Below are 24,072 nucleotides of genomic sequence, written 5' to 3'. Positions count from 1 at the left end.
TGTGGGAACAAAAGAAGTGAATGAAAATTAGGTGGGTAACGTCATATAACAAGAAATTGTAACGACACACATCAGCTAATGCTGGTAGAAGCAACTGTCCTCTTGTGTTTCTTTTAGATCTGAAGATTGCTTAATTCAGCCGACACCAATCTTGTTATGACAAGACTGGCGGAATGCTGAAATATCTATGTCGAAATTCCTTAGATTTATTTAAATTCAGCTGTGTTACTGAAACTTCAGATTAATAGCGGAAGAAAGGAAAGACTTGTAGAAGTCAATTACAGTAGCAAAGAAACACACAAGGCAATACTGGCCCCACGATGTACGTTGAAAGATACTGACGAAAGATAAACCCAGTTTTACAGTATTCGCAGGTTTCGGAAAAAGCGTATACTCCCTGAAATTCTGAAGTTATCAGAGATGAAATAAAAATATAGGAAGCAAAATATTACCTGCAACTTGTGCATAAAGCAGACTGCAAAGATAGGTCTAAGGAGCTCCTCTTAAACTGCAAGAAAATTTTCATTTCTCGTCCTTGTTCCTTTGCTTTCCTCTCCTCCAGAGCCTGTCGAAAAATCTTTAGTTTTATTGTGACTTGGGATTTCATGGGTGAAGCTTCACGCAGTTGGTTAGGTGTGTAAGGACATACGCTTTATAGAATTTGTTTTCTTTAAAATTGGGACTTACTTTTGAATAGGGACTCAGGATAGCAAATGGCCTCCAGACCATTTTCATTTTTTTTTCTCCAGAATTAGCTGTCGTTGCATTACCACAGAGATGAGATCATTTTGGCTTTACTAGAGCTAATTTTTAGCTCAAGTTTGAAGCTTGTTGTTTCAGGTTCTTTCTCAGTCAAAGTGTTCCTGGAGTTTAAATCAACAAAGTAAAAATATCATCTGTGAAGTAATACAACTTTGCAGCATTCAGTTTACTGATCTGCTAGCGAGCTTATTTGTGTGCATGTGTTCGTGTGCCCATTGAACGTAATTTAATGTTCATTAGTAGTTCCATGATATCAAGGAAGCTATTAGGGTGCCAAATAATGTTTAATGTAGAGATTCATCTTCAGCTTCGGTTTAGAGCACCAACTATTTACGCTACCCCGAATAGTCTAATAGTAATGTAATAGTGCTTGATAGCCATTAAAAGTCCCTTATCAATTTCTCTTGCAGATAGTTTTCTGTTGTGTGTTATCCTGTATAACTAATTCAAAGTTTACGAACAACTGTGGCAACCATTGCCATAAAACACTTGAAGGTGAACGGAAAGTGACCAGTAACAAAATAGTTGTAAATTGATACAAATCAGTCACTAATCAAATACGATGTAACTCTTCGTAATGGAAGTTAAATTGAATTTCGCGAATATTGGTGTGATTATACTTGTGAGCTGTCAAAAAACTAATTATCTCCGTTTCAGCAAACCATAAATATTGATTAAAGAGAGCACAAAGAAAGCGCCACATTCATCTGTTTGCAAAAATTTTTGATTCAATTGTGACTGACTAGGACGTTAAGATCAAATATTTTGATTTTGACTATTGGTACTAACCTTTTTTCGCGCACTAATGAAAACATAACACGTAGTATCTTTTCATGAATCAGTTTGAACAATTTGTATTGATTCCAGATCGCCGTAATTTATGACCAAGCTTCTCAGTCCACTCACTAATTCATTATTTTAGCTAAATAAGGAAGGCAATGTGTTGAGTAAAAGACTGTTTTCACAGATGGCACGAACTAAGATAACACTTTTACTTCCCGTTAGTATACCAGTGGAAGACATGGAAAACACATTCTATCACAACAACCATCTAAAATTACTTTCCGGTGCTGTATTGGCTTAAATTTCAAGTAATATGAGGAGCATTGATGTAACAGAAAGTGAAATTGGTGTAATAATTATGACATCAGTAGCTGAGCTTACCGATGAAAAGTTGAAAGTTAAAATGTATTAATGTGAAATACGGGGGTTATTCGACGAAAGGTGTATTTACTTCACAGTGGCAAAGGTGTAGTTAAATATTTGGAAATTACTGTTTAACCTTTCTTGTAATTTGTCTTTGATGTATCAGTGGCCAAAGACGACGTCAGCATTGCCAGTGAAACCACTGATAACAACTGCGGTATTGAGAGTTGGTTGGAGGAACGGATACAGCGGCGTTCAAACGAAGTCACGATTCTGGTTGAAACCGGTTAAGCTTTAGGATTGCGGTTATAAGACCACGTGGCAGCAGTCAGTTTGAAAGTTGCTGTAAAGCGGAATGAAGAACTTACGATGCACTCAACTCGCTCATTAACAGACATTGTTTCAGTTGCCATGAAAGAAGCTACCTTTTCAGTGATGACTTGAAAGCCACAGACTTGCGTAGTCATGAAATCGTAATTGCGGTCCACTGTACTTTTTCGATTGGATCCTAATTTTGCAGCAGTCGTCGTTCTTTTTCAGTGCGTTTGTAATGTGAAGTTCATTTTTTACTTCCATCGACAAAACTGAACTTATTTTAACGTAATGTGTTAGTTTGGGAAATTAATAAGAGCGCAACTTCTGCGTAGATGCGTCATTTAACACGAAGAAATTCAAAAGAGGAACACTCATTTGCAGCCAAAAACTTCATAGACATTTGCAATATTCGGAATGTTTTCCGAGACAGAAAACGTTTTATGTACGTTTGTTTTTGGGTTTTAGTCCAGTCAAATAGTAGATATACCTTGCAAAAGGTGGGGTAGAAGAGTTTATTTTTTCAACTCGTTGATATGGTTGGAAAGATTGGAAAACCGAGTTTTGCCAACAAAATTTCGCTTGGGAAAACTTTCTGCAGTCAAAAAACTTCGAAAATTTCGGACTTTTTTCAGCTTTCTTCAAAATATCTGTTTCATTAGCTCCTATCGCTTTAACGTCTATTTTCTTTTTTAAAGAGCACAAAATTCTCTACAAATTTGATTCTTGCCTTTTTTTCTACTCCCCATATTTAAGACGCTACAGCAACTCAAAAAATACCAATTTTTCAAATTTTGAGCATAGTGGCAAGATACCTGATTTTTTAACACTATTTTTTTCAGTTTCTGTTTGTGTAGTATAAACACATTATACATCATGTTAGAAGTTGTGATTCTTACATCACTACCTGAAGCTCACTATGGGCCACCTCAGCCCTGGTATTTGCATATAAATATAAATCATTAAGAGACATACACACACACACACCACACACACACACACACACACACACACACACACACACACACACACACACACACACACACACACACACACATTTCTTGCAAATTGAAGAACATTTCAAACCCGCTTTTCTGCAGGAGCACGCTCCGCCACAGTTCAGCTTGATTGAGCATGAAACAATGTGAAGAAGTGCTTCAGGTGCTGGATCTTGGCTCATTATAAACGGGTATTGGACCGTGGTCACTGTGATTCCAGCTCCATTTCTCAGCAGGTTTCCAGTTTCCCATCCAACTATGGACTTGTTGGTAAGTCCGCAACGAATGATGATGTGCAGCATCTTGTGTAGGTGGCAACCGTGCAAGATTCAGTTTGCTTTTTGTGGCAGACTTGGCGAGTAGCTGGTACCCCAAATGGTCTACTGTGTGGAAAGTGCTGACACCTCCACTATACAGTGCGATAGTAACCTGTTCTCTTGCAGTTATTATTTCTTCACGGGTAGCATGTGGTTTATTGAACGTGCAAACCGCTGAGGTTAGGTGTTCATTTTTCGCAACAATATTGCAGCACTTAATTTTTCCTTGAGCAAAAAAAGCATATGTCCTATCACATCCGCTAAAGGCGTGAGTGAACAGAATATATCCACTGTCAAACTTGTAAGATGCAGTGGAAAACCACTTGTCTTCTGCATTTCCTCTTCCTGACTTTAAGAAAAGTAAGTTTTCAATGCCTTGCCCCAAACCGGTCATGAGCACAAGCAGGTCAACACTTCTCCTACAATGGCAACACTTCCAAAATCTTTGGTTCTTGAAATGGCAGATGTTACAATTATAACTTCAGCATCTTCTTGTGCCTGGTGCACTTCAATGCTACACTCCAGAAATTCCATTTTAAGAAGTGTGATCAAACGCATCTTATTTCGTTCGTTGTAAAAGAACTTGTCCTGAGGGACTTGGTTCACCATCTCTGATTCAACCACAACGTCAACCGAAGAATGTTGTTTGGACCTACGAATCCTCTCAGCACTCTTTGTGCTACATTTGTCTCCCTCACATGGATACCTATCAAATACAATAGCAAATTGAGAGCCAAAATGACGTTGCAGGAATATATCTTTGGGCTATTGACTTGAAGCAAACATCTCGAGTCCAAGTCACTGTGTGGATAAGGTACCCTCCATCAATGACAAAAAATTTACTCGGTCCACCTGACTTCACATCTTCCACTGGAACGAGGGCATTGTAGAATGAAGATTTTGTTCCGTTTCCAATGACTTTTTCTGAGAATAGGGACATTTGGTTAGGAGCAAGTTCATATTTCAGAAAGGCTTTTAACTCTTCTTCACTTTGTTTCATTAAACAAATCCTGTAGAAAAGAGTTAAAGGACCAACAGGAGTAATTTTAGTGCTCCCAGATTGTACAGAATTGAACGCAGAAAGGAGAGTCACAACTTTATCTTTTCTACTGGACTTTACATCGTGGAAATTGTCACCAACTATTCTTTGCTCGAAATTTGAAAAATTGGTATTTTTTGACGAGCTGTAGCGCCGTAGATACTGGGAGTAGAAAAAATGGTAAGGATCAAATTTGTAGAGAATTTTGTGCTCTTTAAAAAAGAAAATAGACGTCAAAGCGATAGGAGCAAATGACACCGAGATATTTTGAAAAAACTGAAAAAAGTCCGAAATTTTCGAAGTTTTTTGACTGCAGAAAGTTTTCCCAAGAGAAATTTTGTTGGCAAAATTTGGTTTTCTAACCTTTCCAACAATATGGACGAGTTAAAAAAATAAAATCTTCTAGCCCACCTTTTGCAAGGTACAGGCTTTTTTACTGACAGTTTCACTGGACTATTTGTGATGCTCACGAATATGTGTTAATCCACCCAGCCTCTGTGACGTTTTTTTCTACCCCACTCACATCACCGCTTTTAGCCTCTTTGCTCGGAATTTCTTTCTGCCATTAAACTAGCCTGTTGAATCCGCAGTTGTCCATGACGTGTTGTGAAGTAGTGGGAGGGGTCGAGACTGTATCAGAGAGAAGCATCGGTTAACTGTGTTTGAACACGCGCTGGCTCAAATGTCACACATTTACAATAACGAAGAGAATGCGTATATGGTGTATGTTTACAGATTCTGCGATTGTACTCCCACTACTGTTGAAGAATACCGTCTGCGTTTCCCGACACGTCGAATTGCCGATGTTAGTGTTTACCAGAATTTTCAGCACATTGCGTGAAAGAAGTATTCTTCAAAGTTCCCATTTTTTCTGAACGTATAGTTCAAGAAACTGAGGAGAAACAGCAACACACTGTTGAAATGATGCAGGGTAGTTCTACAACCAGCTCACAGCGACTTTCTGCACGTATTAGTGTCCAACGGATACGTGTGAAACGAACATTACATGTGGAAAACTTGTACACATTTCACGTACAGCGTGTCCACAATCTTCACGTTGACAACGCCACACGACTCGAATTTTGTCACTTTTTAAGTAACAGTTCTTCCATTAATACTGTCCACTGATGAAGCTACGTTTAAATGGAATGGAAACAACACACTTAATAATAATTGTTGGTCACCGGAAAATCCACGCGCCGTAATGGAAAACGATTTTTAGGTTTTATTTTAGATCAGAATTTAGTACAGGATGATAGCTAACATGTTGATAGACCCATTCATTGTGAAAGGGCGAATGACGGAACAGAATTACTTGCATTTTTTTTCCGAAAATTCGTTTGTTGAACACCCTGAGGACGTCACTTGAGCCATGCGAGCTACAATGTAGTCCCAGCGTGACGGAGCCCGTCCACATTTTACCAGATATGTGAGGGAATAGAATGTCTTAACAGCGCTTACCCTAATCGTTGGACTGGTTGTGGTAGTACAATTAACTGGCCATCAATAACGCCAGACCTTACGTCATGGGGCTAGCTGAAGACTTAGGTGTACAAACGAAAGTTGAATACGCGAGATGAACTGCTTGGTCGCATAATGGACGTGCAGAGGCATTCAGACAAGCAATACAAAATGTTCTCAAAGAATGCACAAATACTTTGAAGTTCACGGTGGGATATTCGAACATTTATTGTGAACTGTGCAACAGCTGTAATGTGATGTGTACGATAATGGTTACAAATACGTATATTCCAAATGCGACTTTGTAAAACGCACGTTGTAATGTTTACTAAGTGTTCTGCATGTGTACACTTGACAATAACAGTGTTGATTAAATGAGTTGTATCTCGGAAGCCATATGGAATAGGGCATATATCCATATGAAGTTTTATGCTTCAATTAATTGTTCCTGCCATATCCCTGAGTATTGAGAATTCCTCCTGGGACACCATGCGTACCTCTGTTTTATGTTTTTCTAGTTCGTTGCATTTGTGTTTTTGACAGGTCTGAAGATGTTCCTCGCTGTATGAAATTATGTATACTGTAAATGAAGTTGACTGAAAATTAAATAATTGAACTGTGGAATAAGATAAAAAAGAGTGGAGGCTTATGTAGCGGATAAGATCTTGGAAGTAGTAGTCCGTGTGTAAATTTTATTACCTCCTACTTATACGTCAGTAGTCATCCAACCATTACATTTCGGGGGATTTGGTGGACTAAAATATATAGTAATACTTGGGCCACCAATTACTCGTAGTTGCCCCGAACCAAATGTTAGCCTTCTCTTGTGACAACTTGCATCGGTGCCTGATACTCTGAGGTTGACTTGTGGTGTTGATCAGTTTTGCAGAAAACTGATGTCCTTACTGGAGGCTAATCGCATGACCTTATTATACGAAGCACAAGCACAACCACAGGAATTCTAATCCATGTGTCATTGTATTAATAGCGTTGTGGATTACTACTTCCGTGCATACACGAACCGTTACGTGGCAGCGAACTTGAGGACTCAGTTCTGTGTGATACCTGTTGCCTGTACATTTTCCGATATTACCACGAAGATGGTATTAAATGTAATAGCCTTGTTATATCGCATGTATCAAGTTACGTTCCACAGTAAGCATCGTTACGAAAGTCGCTAGCAGATAAAAAAGAATGTGTGTCGAACCGGTACGCGAACCTGAAAAATTTCCTCTTGTACGAGCAGTGTTCTTACCGGCTGAGCTGTCAGGCATATTCTGCTTCAGATGAGAGATTCATTTTGATTAGTTGCTTTGACGCGTGTTAATTCTAGAATTCATCGCCACCAAACGTGTCCACGAGGCTTCACTGAAAGAAAAATGGAACGGATTATGTCATGGATGTATTTGAATTACATGTTCTTTGTGAAATGTTTTAAAGCCATTGTACTGCATCTACTGTCGTAAGATATCTCTTCGTTTTGTAGCATGCAGATATGCTTATCACTGAGAATGGGGTAAATTATGTAAAGCACGTTTAGTTCGCGAAGAAACTGTCGACAAAACTTTGACACTTCACTTGTTCCTAAAACAATTCTGTTGAAAAGAGGACTTCGTTACAAGTAATGAGATTGTTGACTACCTGGCTGTGTTTAGAACTTTCAGAAATCTTTCGTGATGGCACGCTGCGGGATGTTGATATGCATAACCATCGTCGCAAGCACTGCTTAATAAAAAGCATGAAATCGTAGACGTGTCGATTCGTATGTCTTGGTCATTTGCTTCTATAGTGGATACGAGCCTTCACTGAAAGGAAAACAAGCGACTCGTTTTTACGGGCAATAATAACCTCATGAAAAATGTATGGCGATTGTCAGAGGTGCTAAATTATTCTTCAGAGCGTGGGTGGCCTCTTCATACCAGGAATTGTTCACATGTTCTGAGAGGTCGTTTCCTGCGACGATGGAATAAGATTGTGTGAGTATTACCGTTCTTAAACAGAAAAGAATTTCCCCCAGAAGATACAAAGTTTTAGATCGATCTTGTCAGAACTCTTTCACATAACTCGCGCTTCAAACACGCGGTCAACCAACAGATTTATTTCCCCTACGAAGGATTATGCTTCAAAACACGATGCTCCTTGCTTGACCAGAACAGAATACACACTCGAACTAGTTTGATTATTCATAATCACTCTATTTCATAACAACGATCTTATCTATACAGAACTGGAGCCACGGTGTCAGGCAGAATCTGAAAAATGATCTGACTTCGCATTTGCGGGTAAAAGGTGACGAAGCAGCATTAAGGACATCACATAATATATTCAGATTTGAAGCAAAAACTGTACTTCCTGCCTTTACGAGTTCACCAAATTTTTTTTTAGTCTTCACATTTCATCTTTTGAGGTGTACAGTTTATGTAAACACAAAAAGAAAGTTGTCGATATTATTATCGAAGCGACTGATTTTACAGCTCTGTCCGGGTGATGAATGTATTGTTAAAATCTCCTGTGGTCAAGGAGACATGTTTCCAGACAACAGATTTATTATTTCCCATTGTGTACCAAACAAGAAAAGCCTATAACTGTCAAGGCACTGTGAAAATTTGTATTACTGTTCCACTTTGAATTGCAATATTGATCAAGATTCAGCAGTTTATGTATGTAAACCGCCAGGACTGTAATAAACACGGCAGTGCATGCTGTGGTAACGAACACGATTTTACCCGTAATGTACCTGTTAAGATCTTGGAAGTGGCAGTGCGCCAGTAGTGAGGTTCCATTAAATCCACTCGTAGCACTTCCCGTGTGGGGACATATAATGCGACTGGGGCATGCTCGTCTCAAATTTCTAGTATTTGGCTGTCTCTCGTAATGGCCGTTGCGATATCTGCTTTGAAACATCAGTTTCTACAGCTTGGCATATTAGCTCGTCAGTTCAAAGGAACGTCAGGGTTACGTATTCAGCTAAGTTATCGTGTGATAAATGTAGAACAGTGTTGTATATGACATTTTCATAGAACGCTTGGCGTTAATTTTCCCCTCTTCCCGTTTGTTGGCTGTTTGTATTATCTACCTAGTGCAAAATCTTTTCGCGTAATAATTGCCACTTCATACATTCTCTGTCGTTGCATTGTTTAGTGAACAGAAGACATGAAGATGATGCGACATGTGGCGAACTGTGTTAATGTTTTAGTAGATTTTTGAAGGATACGGTTGTGCCCTGAGAAAGAGTGAACACCGAACATTTCTTTGCACGGTTTTTGCTACACCATTGTTGTATCAGTTCCGGTGGACAAGATAGTAAGGGTTGATCAGTATTCACTTGGTCCCCCGACAGTAAATATTCGTATAAAAAAGTATTAACTTTGTTTGCAACAGGACTTCAAATGAAATTACAGAGCAATGATAGTGCCAGACTGTTTCTTCCGAACAGAAACAGAGGGTGTAAGTTTAAATAAGACAACATATGACATGACGTTGACAGCTGTAGACCAAACTACTGACTTGAAATAGTTCCTCGGTGTTGAACCGTTCGTCCTTATTATGTCTTGCGGTTTGCAACTCATCTACCTCCGTGAAAATATGAAAAGTAATGCTTGCATCACAACCATAGTTCGGTGCATTTGTAGCAAATATTGCCTTAGAATATTTGTTTCCTACAGATTCAACGGATTCTCTCAATAATTGTACATCTTACATCTCATCACCAATTGGTACTTTCGCCTGTGGCTTGTATTCATGTGTTGTTGTTGTGGTCTTCAGTCCTGAGACTGGTTTGATGCAGCTCTCCTTGCTACTCTGTTCTGTGCAAGCTTCTTCACCTCCCAGTAACTACTGCAACGTACATCCATCTAAATCTCCTTAGTGTATACATGTCTTGGCCTCCCTCTATGATTTTTACCCTCCACGCTGCCCTCCAATACTGAATTGGTGATCCCTTGATGCCTCAGAACATGTCCTACCAACCGATCGCTTCTTCTAGTCAAGTTGTGCCACTAACTCCTCTTCTCCCCAATTCTATTCAATACCTCATCATTAGTTATGTGATCTACCCATCTAATCTTCAGCATTCTTCTGTAGCACCACATTTCGAAAGCTTCTATTCTCTTCTTGTCTAAACTATTTATCGTCCATGTTTCACTTCCATACATGGCTACACTCCATACAAATACGTTCAAAAACGACTTCCTGACACTTAAATCTACACTCTATGTTAACAAATTTTTATTCTTCAGAAACGCTTTCCTTGCCATTGCCAGTTTACATTTTATATCGTCTCTACTTCGACCATCATCGGTTATTTTGCTCCCCAAACAGAAAAACTCTTTTACTACTTTAAGTATCTCATTTCCTAATCTAATTCCCTCAGCATCACCCGACTTAATTCGACTACATTCCATTATCCTCGTTTTGCTTTTGTTGATGTTCATCTTATACCCTCCTTTCAAGACACTGTCTATTTCGTTCAACTGCTCTTCCAAGTCCTTTGCTGTCTCTGACAGAATTACAATGTCATCGGCGAACCTCAACGTTTTTATTTCTTCTCCGTGGATTTTAATACCTACTCCGAACTTTTCTTTTGTTTCCTTTACTGCTTGCTCAATATACAGATTGAATAGCATCGGGGAGAGGCTACAACCCTGCCTCACTCCCCAATTTCTGTACAAATTGTAAATAGCCCTTCGCTCCCTGTATTTTACCCCTGCCACCTTGTTTTTATTGTATATGAAGATATTGTGGTTCAGGCGTTGGCCTATCAGTTGGTCGCTGAATGTAATGCGAGAGATATCGCAGGAAACGCTGTGTGTGTGTGTGTGTGTGTGTGTGTGTGTGTGTGTGTGTGTATGTGATGAAGCAACCCGGTAGGTTGTACGTGACAAGAAAATGAGAGTTGGGATTTATCGGCCTGGCCATGAAGATTGTCAGTGCTCAGTGGTTCGTTGCTCAGAATATGAGTTTTGTGCCAGCTAGATGTTGATGATCTAGTACCAGTTACGTGAAACGCTGGAAGTGCAGCTAGGGCAGCGTGCAGAAGACTGTGGCGGCTGTGTAGAGCGGCCTGGGCGGAGGCAGGCGCTGAGTAAGGCGCGGCGTATCAGACGCGCGTATCTGGTTTCAGGCACTCAGCTTCCGCGCCGCGACCACGCACAACGCGGAACGACGCCACGCCGCGCAGGCTCTGTGCTTCCCACGACCGCCGTCCTCTACATTTCGCGACCACCACTGCCTACTTCGACGCGGCGGTGGCCACTTATTTCCTTGCAAATAATACCGTGGCGGTAGCCATTTGTTGTGTTCTATCGTGGTCTTCGCTCGGAAGACTGGCTCGATGTAGCTTTCTGTCAAGCCTCATGATCATCATCATCATCATTATCATCATCAAGGATTACTCCTTTTGGCCTGTTTCGCCTCAAAATTGTTCACGCCATCACGCCAGCGTTTAACATTCCTCTTTCCTGTTGGATTACATAGTACGACAGTTTTAGATATCCTAAATTATAGTTGTAATGCGTTCGCCCTTCTGTTCTTGTCTAAAATTTGTGTTTCTTTATGTTCCTGTAATGATATCCCGCTACGAAACGGAGAAACATCGTCTCTCATGATGCAACGTTCGCACCATACAGCAGCAAAGGGATGGGTTTTCTGTGTTAAATTTAATTAATGTTTCTTTCCGGATGTTTTGTTGTAATATACATTGTATGGTGTCACAGAAATGTCTGAAAATGGCCAACTTTAACTACATAATCTGACGTGGAAAATTTAAAATTGCTCCCGAGATATTTAAACCGTCCTACTGGTTCAATTATTTGTTCATCGATGAAATGAAATGTCGTGTGACGAGGGCCTCCCGTCGGGTAGACCGTTCGCCGGGCGCAAGTCTTTCGATCTGACGCCACTTCGGCGACTTGCTCGTCGATGGGGATGAAATGATGATGATCGGGACAACACAACACCCAGTCCCTGAGCTGAGAAAATCTCCGACCCAGCCGGGAATCGAACACGGGCCTTTTGGATTGACAGTCTGTCGCGCTGACCACTCAGCTACCGGGGCGGACCTCGATAACAGTTCTGTTTCTTATTGGCCACGGTCCTCGAAATGACGCGGCTTTTGCTTTATTTGTGGACTTTTTCATTCCGTATATAGCGACTGTTTGACGAGACATAAATGTGGGAATATCTTTTTAATTTGTAATGCCTTTCAACTTGCACCACTAACATATCTAGCAAACTATCTGAATTTTGTTCCTGTAATGTTTCTTAGGTTGTATCTAGCGATTGCACCTGATCAATTGGGATTACATATAGATTTAAAGATGGAAAGTCAGGTACACAATGGTATTATAGCTTCATGACTTCGCATCCTGAATTTGCTATGTGCCAACCAGAAATTATAAGGGAGGATCAAAATGTTTCCGTTCGAGGCGCTGCTGTAGCGTATATACAACGTAGCGCGACTCTGTAGTGCGTATATAACTTCCGATATGTAAGCAAAGGATTCATGTTTTCCAACGTGCTTTCGATAAATGCGAAAACATGAACTATAGCGAGTCATTATCAAATGAGTTCAAACATGAAAAACGTGCTGTTATTCTTTTCTTGGTTGCTAAGGACAAACACCAGCAGACGTCCATCGGCGAATGAAGATTGTGTGGGGGCGACATGTCCGTCGAAAACCACCTTTGTGAAAAGGTGCGCCAATTTCCTTGTTGGTCACGTTTCGACATGAGACGCTTGCCGGTATGGAAGACCAGCCTCATTCATTACGGATAAGTGGGAGACACTCGAACACCCACCCTTTAGTCTTGATCTTTCCCCATGCGATTGCATGCATTCCGTCCCTTAAAAAAGACCTTGAAGTTTCATTTATTCGTCGGACGAAGATGTGCAGCAGGCAGTTACAGACTACTTCACGCAGCAGGACACGGTGTTTTGCCAAACTTGTATCTTCAACCTGATGCGTCGGTGGGATGATTGTCTCAATGGGCGAGGCGATTTTGCCTGATTTGCATATCGATTGTCGCCTTCAAGCGGAAACTTTTTGACTGCCCCATATATTTTGGCAGCTTCAACGAACAAGCTACCATGGAAAGTTCTCAAGTTCTTTCGTGTTTAGTGGACAAAGTGGGCTTTCACGTTATGCGGATGTTCGGGATGGACAAGACTAACCTGGCCACTGTACAGCAACCTCAAAAGGACATTGAACAATGAGGAATGCATCAAGTGGGGATTGCAACTAGTGTACAAAGGGGTCAAACATCACATGTGTCTGCTGCTTCAGTGCTTCTGTCGCGTGTGTGCTTGCAGTGCTGTTATTTAAGAGAAAATAATAGCAGGCTATTTAAAACTTCAAGCTCCACGTGACATCAAACTTGCTACGAGAGCAATTCGGAAAGTAAGTAACGATCGGTTGCGAAAAGGAAACCACAGTGAAAAACAAAAATGTTTTATTTGCAATTATTGGCTACACCTTACAGCTACTTCTCTACATAGTCGCCGCTCCGACTTAGACATTTGTGTAGCGTTGTACCAACTTTACAATACCCTCGTCATAGCCGCCTGCGCTTTCCAACAATTCTCTATGCTCGTCTACAGCTCGTTGCCTGTGTCAAAATGTTGTCTTCATAGCCAGCGGTTCACGTGAACCAGTTACGGGCTGTCGTGTGGGCGATCAAGCACCAGCATCTTTATTGCTCCTGCAGAGTGCGGCCGAGAATTGTCATTAAGCAGGAAATGCATGGTAGTTATGTGGGCTGCACGACATCAGGCGAAATCTCTCACCAGGTCCTAACGCTTGGCGGGACACACTATTTTCTCGGCATCTTTACTTGCTCACTTTGCGCTGAGAACTGAAAAGAGCGGCGTGCCGCGATCGACGAGCGTACTAGGGACACTACCCAACACATCTGTGCAAAATTACATCGGATTTTCAAATATTTTTTCATTTCGCGACTGATTGGAACTGACTTTCCGAATAGCCCTCGTATTCATATCAGTGGTTGTATGACTAGTGACTTATCTGTTCAGGAGCTGGAGCACTCCATCAAAACTGTATTATCTGATTCTGACAGAAAAGTGTCACTAATATTAGACACACTTACAACACTTACAAGAATTCAGCACGCTATACCTGTACCTAGGGGTAATGGTATAATCATGCTTTGCCTGACTTCACATAACACTCACAGGCTATATCCACTAGCCGCTTAATTTTTTAAGGCACTTGCAGCTTATTACAACAAAGCAGTTGAAAGATGGCTTCGCACGAACTCTGACGAAAGTGTTAGTCTGACAAGGATTGCTCAGCTGTTAGGAAAGTCATATGGCGGGACAGCAACTGTACGAAATTCAGCCAGCAGTTTCTCCAAAACTGGCATCTGGTGAAGGCGAACCACACATTTTTCGGGATTCTGACTTCGCAGCAACTAAATCCAATCCAGAGTCAGAAGCTAGAAATGAGGAAGAAGAAGTGAATGGACAGACAAGTCAAGAACTCCCAGGCAAATCAAGACAAACTAATGCAAGTTATCCAGTCATGAATCCTAGAACTTCCACAAAATAAATAGGAGAGCGTCAGTAGGGCCACATGACGTGTCCCCTATCCAACGCACCCAAAAAAAAGAAGCAGGTCAACATCATTTGCTGCTGAGATCACGTGTAGTCCTTACAATAGGCCCCTCCTGACAAAGAATCTGAGTAAAATAATGGTAGAGTTAAGGGCACTAAAACTGAAGAAAACAATTGTGGCAGTACGTCTTCTGACTGGTTCTGCGAGATCCTTCAAGTTAACCAGGAGGAAGAATGATTTAGTTCCTCTAACGTTGTGTATGGTTACATAGCCAGTGAGCAGAAGTAAGCTCGAAGAAAGAAAAATATTTTACTGTGATAGCTTAATGAACAAATCTGCTTATAATCTGTACCACTTTGCCGCTCTTCACCTATTGCGCTATATCTGTAAAAATGTAGAATTTTTTTCGAAACTTCCGGCATATATGTCTGAGAGAATGGGCTACACATTATTAGTACTATAATTAGTCAATGTACAGCAGATTTCAGTAACAGGAAAAGACTGCAAGTAGTAAAATTTGAGACTTTACCACTACTGTAGTTTGAACCTTTCCTTAATTTTCTTCTATTATAAGCTTACCGTCAGCAAATATCAATGTCGTGAAATTAAAATTATCAATTTTTAAAGTGTCATTTACTATAATCAGCCAATTACGAATGATATCGTCGATATAAACATTGAAAACGGAGGGGGACAATGGACAAACTTTTCTAATTCTTTGATTAACATCGGCAGATTCTGTCTCGTTCCTTATAGTATGGATCCTCATTTTATTATTAGTTGTAATGACAGAATTGCCGTAATCAGATGAGCTGGAACTTCCATTTAGTTAAGAGATTACCAAAGCATTTTCCATTTTTACAATATCAAACGCTTTTGCATAATTGATAAAAACATAAGAAGCGAATATTAAATAGGAAATCCTTCCTGCAATTTTGTAGATTATCAGGAAGTATTTCCTATTCAATATTATAATCATGTTCTGCCAAGCACCGACGCAAAGCTTAATTAATAACACAATAAGTCGGTAATCTGAATTCTCTTTGTTTCTCAGTTAGTTTTGTCAAAGTGAAAAGAGTCAGAACATGATCTACGTTTTCTAAAACCGTTTTATACTTCTAATATACGTTCTTCCGCTCTTTATATTAATCTCTAGTTTTAATTTTAGCATACTTTTGTGACAGGGATTTAGCAGACTTAATACTTGTAATTTGTGCACTGCTTTTTTATCGTTTTGCGTACAAATAGGGCGTATCAAAGCTTCATTCCACTCAACCAGCAAACATTCATAAAATTTTAAAAACCGTGCCATTTCTCCATAACTACTGCAACCTGCATCCATTTGAACCAGCTACTGTGTCAAGCCTGAGCGTCTCTGCACAATTTATAACCCACCCCCCGCCTTCCCCCAATACCAAACTGACTATTCCTTGATGCCTCAGGTTGTGTCATAAATTTATTTACTCCCTAATTCGAAGTAGTAATTCCTCATTAGTTAATCGATCTACACGTCTAACCTTCAGTATCTATAGCACTACACAAAAGGCTATGCTGAAGTTCAGAAAAGACTTGCTAAATTTAAGTTAAAATATCAACAAAATTTGTCTTTTCCAGAATTGCTCTTCTTGTTATTTCTAGTTTGCATCTTTTCTTTTTACGACGACCATCGACTGTTTCTGTGCCTCTCAAGTAACAAAACTCGTATATTACTTTCAGTGTCTCATTTCGTGATGGATTTCCCTCAGCATAGCCTATTTTAATTCGACTTCATTCGTTTACCATTGTCTTGCTTTTTTTGTTCATTTTATAACCTCTTTTCATGAAACGATAGGCCTACAATAGTTTCAAATGCTCTTCCAAGTTCTTTGCTGTCTCTGACAGAATTACATTGTCATCGGCAAACCGCAGAATTTTCATATCTTCTCTATGAAATTTAGTTCCTGTTCGAAATTTCTCTTCGGTTTTCTGCTCAGTGCACAGACAGAGTAATATCAGTAATAGGTTACAACTCTGTCTCACTCCCTTCTCCAAAGCTGCTTCTCTTTCATCTTTTTTCTCTGTAACTGTAGTCTGGTCTTTCACTCCCTGTATTTTGTCGTTGCTACATTCATTATTTTGTTTATAGGTATTTAGAGACTAAATTCTCAGCTCAGTAGCAAACAAGATGAAGCTTAGTGACTCGTTGAAACTGTGTACTAACGTGGGACTGGGATCCAATGTCTTTCTTTCGTAAGTCGTATTTTGTCAAATCCTTCCCTCCATCTTGCTGCAGTGACGGCCTAAAAACATTTATCTGCAATCATATCTTTACTACTGTTTCATCAGACTGAAGTTCCGAGTCAGTTCTTGGAACGCGTTTCCATAACTTTTTAAATAGAAATCGATCTATGAAAGAAATTGACCTAGTTAGAGTTACGGTCCAGGAAATAGACACTTTTATCTGTAACAGGGATTTAATGCTACTCATCAATACCAGCAGCTATTTTTATTAATTTTCTAACTACGTTATATATATTATATGTATCATTGAAAAATTTTGTCCTGTGATCGTATTCAGTACACAGTACCAAGTGAACTCAACAAGGTAACCTTTGCTTTCTGTGTAGGTCAACAGGAATCACACGAAGATCATAACTCACAAGATTTTTTTTAAACACATGATAGTGTCATGTAAGCTATAAACGGAAACGTTGCTTGAAATTTTAGAAATGGTTGCATACGCACTCCCTGGCGTTCCCTATATTACGGAGACCATGCTACATTCCTTCTTCTCGAGATACTGGAGACTATGACTTTTAGTTTAGCGATCTCAACAGGACTACTTCGTATTTAAATTTGCTACTATAACAAAATCTTCTACGTGGAACATTAAGGAAACACGGCAGCGACATATATGCCGGTGGGTAAGCCGATATAGTCTCACGTGCAGAACAAACGGGTAGTACACCCACTTGTGCAGTGTAACTTGCACCTAACTAAAAATGAGGTTGTTCGCTTGGAGGACAACCAAACATAAAAAGAACGCAAGTCCAAAAATCAGCGACAATGTATGGCTCTTCCCCCAAAAGATTATTCCAGCTCATTAGATTCTTCATCATTCGCAATTAATTACCTGCAGTATCCCTAAAACTCGAAGTTTTCTGGTCTTATTCACCCTCGCAAACGATGATATCATTCGATCACAGTCGGCCGGTAGACCGTCTTAGTAATGCAATATTTCATTGGCAGCTTCATCTGTGGATGATTCACGGTTACTTTTAATTTGGTTAAGAAGAAAAACAAAACAGAAGTTGAACGTGGGATATGATAGAAAGCAAGGTTGTCATGCGAAAGCATCCCATTCCAGTAATCATCATTGCTAGAGCCCGGATTTTTATGTAATTACGTATTCCCTTCACATATTACGACATTTTTCACTATAATTAAATGTTTTACACGGTTTAACTGTATACTACAGAAAATGACTATTATTGTTTTTTTGCCCTCATTCATCTGTGCCTACACTCTCAGTGCCACTCCAGATGTGACCTACCTTACAATCTGAAGATAGGAAGTATATTACCTCTAACAATCAAATTCAAGTGGTATGAAACGTTGGTAATTGCTCTTTGAGTTGTATTACGAAGGACGCGCTTCTGATTAATTTTCGAAGATTCGGAATTTCAGTATTAAAAAGCAAATACTGTAATAGCCATTATTACATGTAGTAAACGGCAACAAGTGCTGTCGAATGTAGCAGTGGTGACAACAAGACTACTACCGCTTCTACTGATTCGGAACTGGAGTGCTTGCCCCAAGACAAATTTGCCAGACATTACTTATTAAGAGTTTTTTTAATGTTGCGCTCTGTTGCCTCAGAATTATCCTCTAAATTAAGGGCTTGAATTAGGATAGGCGACACGTCCATTGCTGGTGGAGAGATTATTCTTTGTGGACCGAGGAATAAGGAGATCGGCTACAGTTTGAAGTCCCAACTTCGACAACATATCATATACATAGTCACGCGCACACAAAGAACAAAGCAGCGCAGTCGTCTAAGTAGCCAAATACTACTGACGCAGATTAAAAAGTCTCCACAAAAGAATTTAGACCTTGATACGTGCTCAGCTGTGGTTGCTGCGAGCATTCCACGGTACAAACTTCAAGTTTAGAGTATCACACGTTTCTACTAAAGTATTCCAGGCAAAAGATTCCTCGTGTATGGACATTAAGGAAAAACTGTTTAAATCTTTGCTAGCAGGCTCTGAAAGGTGTACGATGCTATGTAACCAACCCCCATATATGGCTAACCGTCGACGAAACAATTTACTTCTATGGACATTTCATTAGCAATCTCTTACTTGACAAAATCGATCGAAATGTGAACCCTTGAAGCCATTACTGAGTTCCTCAAAGCGTTGGAAAGCACAAATCATTCAACAGTAGCTCGTTTTGTGACTGAGAGGCTTATATTGTTGTGTACTGGTGAAATTCAATGGGAAACAAAGTTTTTATTATTAATTCTGATGCTGTGGGCTACATGAAGAAGGCGGCGACTGCCCTACTCATATTAATCCGCATTTAATCCATCTCTTCTGCCTAGTCCATGCACTGCAAAGTATCCTCGAGGAAGTGCGCGACAGGTACCCAGAAGTAAATAAAATAATTTCATACACCAAGAAAGTGTTTCCGAAAGCTCCACATTGTGTGTCGCTTTATAGAGAACTGTTACCAAAATAAACATTGCCGCCTGAATCTGCCCTAACTAGACGGGGTACGTGGATTGAAGTTGTCGATTTTTACTATTGATAGCCATTTCCAAGCGGTGAAATCTGTGATAAAATCATGAGAGGTACATAATGCTTTCACCGAACTTAAAATCGAAAATGCTGTGGTGTACATCCGTAGCAACTTTGGCTGCAGTGCCGGCGTCATTAAGGAATTAGAATCTATCGTGTTCCCTTTACCGAGGTCAGTACAAATGATTAAAGTGTCAAATGGAAACTGACTGACATTAGAGGTTATTTTGGGCAGATAGTAGTGAGTAGCGCTCGCCGGCCTCTGTGGCTGAGCGGTTCTAGGCGCTTCAGTCCGTAACCGCGCTGCTGCTACTGTCGCAGGTTCGAATCCTGCCTCGGGAATGGATGTGTGTGATGTCCTTAGGTTAGTTACGTTTAAGTAGTTCTAAGTCTAGGGGACTGATGACCTCAGATGTTAAGTCCCACAGTGATTAGAACCATTTTTGAGTAGCGCTGTTTTGGGAATAAATCCAGGCAACTCGACTCTTACTACTATCTGCAATATCCTCAGTGGGGAGGAGAAGGAACTACTGCGGACCTCTCCAGAAATATTTCATTTTCTAAAATTTGCACCATCAACGTCCTGTGAACTGGAGAGAATATTTTCTCCTACGAAAACAGTCTTTCACATGGGCGACATTCTACGACCGCAGAGAATTCGGAGCAGTGCCTGTTCATTGCGCTTCAAAATGAAAGGTGAGATGGGATATCTTAGTAATTTAAATGAAAATGGACGTTTAGTAAATAGATGTTAGCTAAAATACTTTTGTACGTGCAATATACTCAAATTAAAAAGAAGTAATGTGGAATGTACCTCCTTAGTATAATATTCGTGTGTCTGGCACATTTAAGTACATATTAAGATGGCTATGGTTTAATTCAGAAGTACATTTTAGGTAAAATTAATCTTTTGCGTCAAATATTCAACTAAATATTTTGTGATCTTACATATTTCTTACATATTTTACCAACTTTTATTACATAAAGATGTACGTATTTTGTGTGTTGATATCACATGAAAATTCGGGCTGTAATCATTACGTGTAAATGATAGGACAAGAAAGCTACAATGTTTGTTAGATTGTAATAGTGTAGAGCAGGAAACCTTTACCAGTCTGTAACAGTCATTTGCCCCATGGAAAGTATTGCACTTTGTTATTGTCTATTCTCTGTCGCTAATGGTGCAGAACATTAAGAAATGGAACTCTACTGGTCTCGATTGGATAGTAAAAAAGCCCATTTTTTCTCATACTATATGCTGTGACAACCTATTTCATATCAGTGAATTTTAATGAATAAGAGGGTGTTGATATGTGTCCACAGAATTCATAATTTAAAAGGAAGGGAATGAAAGACTTAGTTTCTGGAGCAGTTCTGGTCAGTCTCTAAGTTCTTTCCAGAAGCAGTATTTAAAAATACCGAGCTGAACACTGGACTATGAGAAAACATAGGAAATTAAATTTAAAAATAGAAAATGTGTAGGGATTTATTATTAGCAGTAAGCTGTATTGGAGAAGTACTTTCAGTATTTCGTTACCGAAGTTAGTATTTTGTTTGAGAGAGAGAGAGAGAGAGAGAGAGAGAGAGAGAGAGAGAGAGAGAGAGAGAGAGAGAGAGAGAGAGAGACATGGAGCTCGAAAATTATTGTGGCATATTCCTTTCCTATAGCTGTGGGAGACATGAGGTTTCCAAGAAGTTGAAACAGATAGTGTGAATTATGAAGAGTGTTACTTTTTCACAATAAATTTTGTACTTGGTGGCAAAGTCAATAACCTAGTGAGTTTTAGTGAAGCTGTTGTTCAGGTTTGTTTAATGAAATGACTGGAATTGTATATTAATGGCTAAACAAATTGGGTTTTATTCATGAGAAATGACATACGATATTTATTTTAATATACATTATTTTTTCCCAAATAGCTATTCTGTGTTTTGCTATGTATTATATACAGATTGTGTAGGCAGCTAACACATATATGTCGAATTTTCTACCTTCTATTGCCTCAGCAGTGTCCGCTCTAATTCCTTTCCCTGTGCTCTGGCTACTGCCGAACTACCAAATCAACACAGACGCCATGATACCTAATGACAGCTTAAAGGGCTGAAAATTATGTAATAATCAGTTAAGATACTGCTGCAAACAAATTGCAGGTACAGCCCTTAATGGTGCAAAGCACTAAGACGCGTATCTGTTACTGCATGGTAGAATCGTGAAATAGGTTGTATGTTTCATTAGTGCAGTGCTTTCGCCATTAATACTGCTACATCTGTCGCCATTTCGTCTCAAAGACGCGAAGTATGTAAACTGTTGCAGAAGCCAGTTTTGCTCACGAGGTTTCCAGGAAGTTCTCCGAAGATCTCACTTGTAACTATTACTATGGCAAAAACAGACACAGGCGAGAAAAGTGGCGACTTCCTCTGTCCACGCCTCTGGGAAAGGAAGGAAGAGAGCATGGGAGTGCCGTGAACAAAGAGAGAGCTGTGTTGCGGGTAGCAGGTTCACAGGCGCCGCCGCTCTGAGCACGTTTTTCCGGTATATCGTACAGCGCATGTGAAAGGCTGGTGGCAGTGTCAGGGGTTCGTTTTGAATGGTTGTTCGATCCATTCTGGAGTGGATGATCGAAAGTACATGTGAAACAGTTTGATTGCGAAATACAGGCTCGCGTGTCCGAGGAAGAATGGTCGATACTCAGATATGACACGAACGATCATTCGAAGCAAAAAAGTCTACTAAATATCATCTGTAAAATTCATAGATTAAGAGCTATGAGCACTTGTTCAGGAGGCCAGATATCTTTCACATTAGCAAAAATGAACAAGTTGGGTTGTTTGGGGGGAAGAGACCAAACAGCGAGGTCAACGGTCTTATTGGATTAGGAAAGGACGGGGAAGGAAGGCGGCCGTGCCCTTTCAAAGGAACCATCCTGACATTTGCCTGGAGCGATTTAAGGAAATCACGGGAAGCCTAAATCAGGATGGCCCGGAAGCGGGATTGAACCGTCGTCCTCCCAAATGCGAGTCCAGTGCGCTAACCACTGCGCCACCTCGCCCGGTGATGAATAGTGCTGTTAATGTATGCATTTCAGAGTTCATGATTAGTAGATTTTTTTTGCTCCGAATGATCGTTCCCGTTCTATGTGTCAATACTGAATATTTCTCTTGGAACACCCTATATATACAACCACGCAAAAATTTTTCTTACTACTCGCCTGGTTTGTGCATCATTTCGTTGTGTTAGATTTGTGTGGATCTCGTTTTCGTTAAGTTGCTGATTTGTTTCCAGTCTACACAAAAAGAATATTAATGTAGTTGGTAAACAAATCCCATTTAATCACCGTACGTTACCACAAATACTAGCTGCAATGCGATTGCGGCAGAAATGACTTGACATAGGAACAAGTTTAAATCAGTCAATCGGCTAATTCTTTGCTTCGGACCTCGCGTATTGTGCTCAAAGTCTTTGAAAAATATATTTACCAAGCATTTGAAGGGAAAAGCTTCATGTATGTCTCGTATTTGTGTTATACTTGGCTGCTCCTATTATTTTTACCGTCAGTTATAATTTTCCACGCCCATGAAAATACTCTGACGCAGAATATGCTTCTAGATTTCGAAAATGTTTGGGCAACTGTGTAGTCCAGAACGACTGTTTATTACAGGAAAAATTAATTTTATTATTACATAGTGCCCGAACTTTTGTATTTAAAAACGACAGTCTGACATGCAGAATATACGTGAGGCGTAATCAGTCGGTCCTAGGTTTTCGATTTTTCTGTTAGTTGTTGCTTCGACAATTAATTTGAAAAGCGTGGTTCAGAGTATGTGTTTACATGTCGATTCCCCATAGTCATTTCAAAGTTCGGAGGTACTCCGCCTAAAAGAGAACCATGAACCATGCTCTGTGGTGTTCAAAGCAACATTATGTTTGACGGCAGCTTTACCTTTAACGAAGAATGGTATATATTGTTTCCACGACACTGTAAATCACCAAATTCTGGTTGGGAGGAGCAGTCTCACTCTTGTATTAAACTAGACTATTCCTAATTGTGGCACGGCAGGTTGCAAGCGATTACTAGCGACAAAGTTATCGGGTATATGGAGCTGTACGAGCACCGCGGCACGCTTAGTTATGAAAGTGGTGTGGAAGTATGAGGAGGAAAGCAGATATATCACTCGAATTTTGACGCGTTTACTTAGCGTCGTGTTTGGTTGTCAGTGAATGGAAGGGAAGTCTTAAAAGGTTGTTTTGGCGTCGGTTTGTTGGCTGCGGGAGGCGCCGGACTCGGCGCGTGGCGGGCTGCGCGGTCGTTGACCCCGACGGCGGCCGCTGCCGAAATACTCGCCGCCTCCGGAAACAGCTCGCCTCGCCGCGGCTTACCAGCGCCGGGGGAACCGGCTCAAATAAATAATACGAAATACGTAGCTCTCTAAAACACGTGTTCGGTACCCGTCGATGCCACTAGAATGTTAGGTATCTTCGTTCGTTCACATGTGCCTTCGTATTTCTAATCGGCGTTTCGAGCAAAACGCTCTGACGCCCTTCGTTCGATGTTACATCTGGAACGCATCTTTGATCAAAATAAGTTACATACACAAACCTGCAGAAATTCAGCGTAGCATAGTTTTTAGAAACGTAACCCAGAGATTTGCTTCTCAGGTGTGGCGTAGTTGCGCTTGTTTTATTACTGTAGGC

This window comes from Schistocerca gregaria, chromosome 1 (genome assembly GCF_023897955.1).
Source record: "Schistocerca gregaria isolate iqSchGreg1 chromosome 1, iqSchGreg1.2, whole genome shotgun sequence".
Taxonomy (NCBI): Eukaryota; Metazoa; Arthropoda; class Insecta; order Orthoptera; family Acrididae; genus Schistocerca; species Schistocerca gregaria.
The sequence above is the reverse complement of the archived record's forward strand: the minus strand, read 5'-3'. Positions refer to the sequence as shown.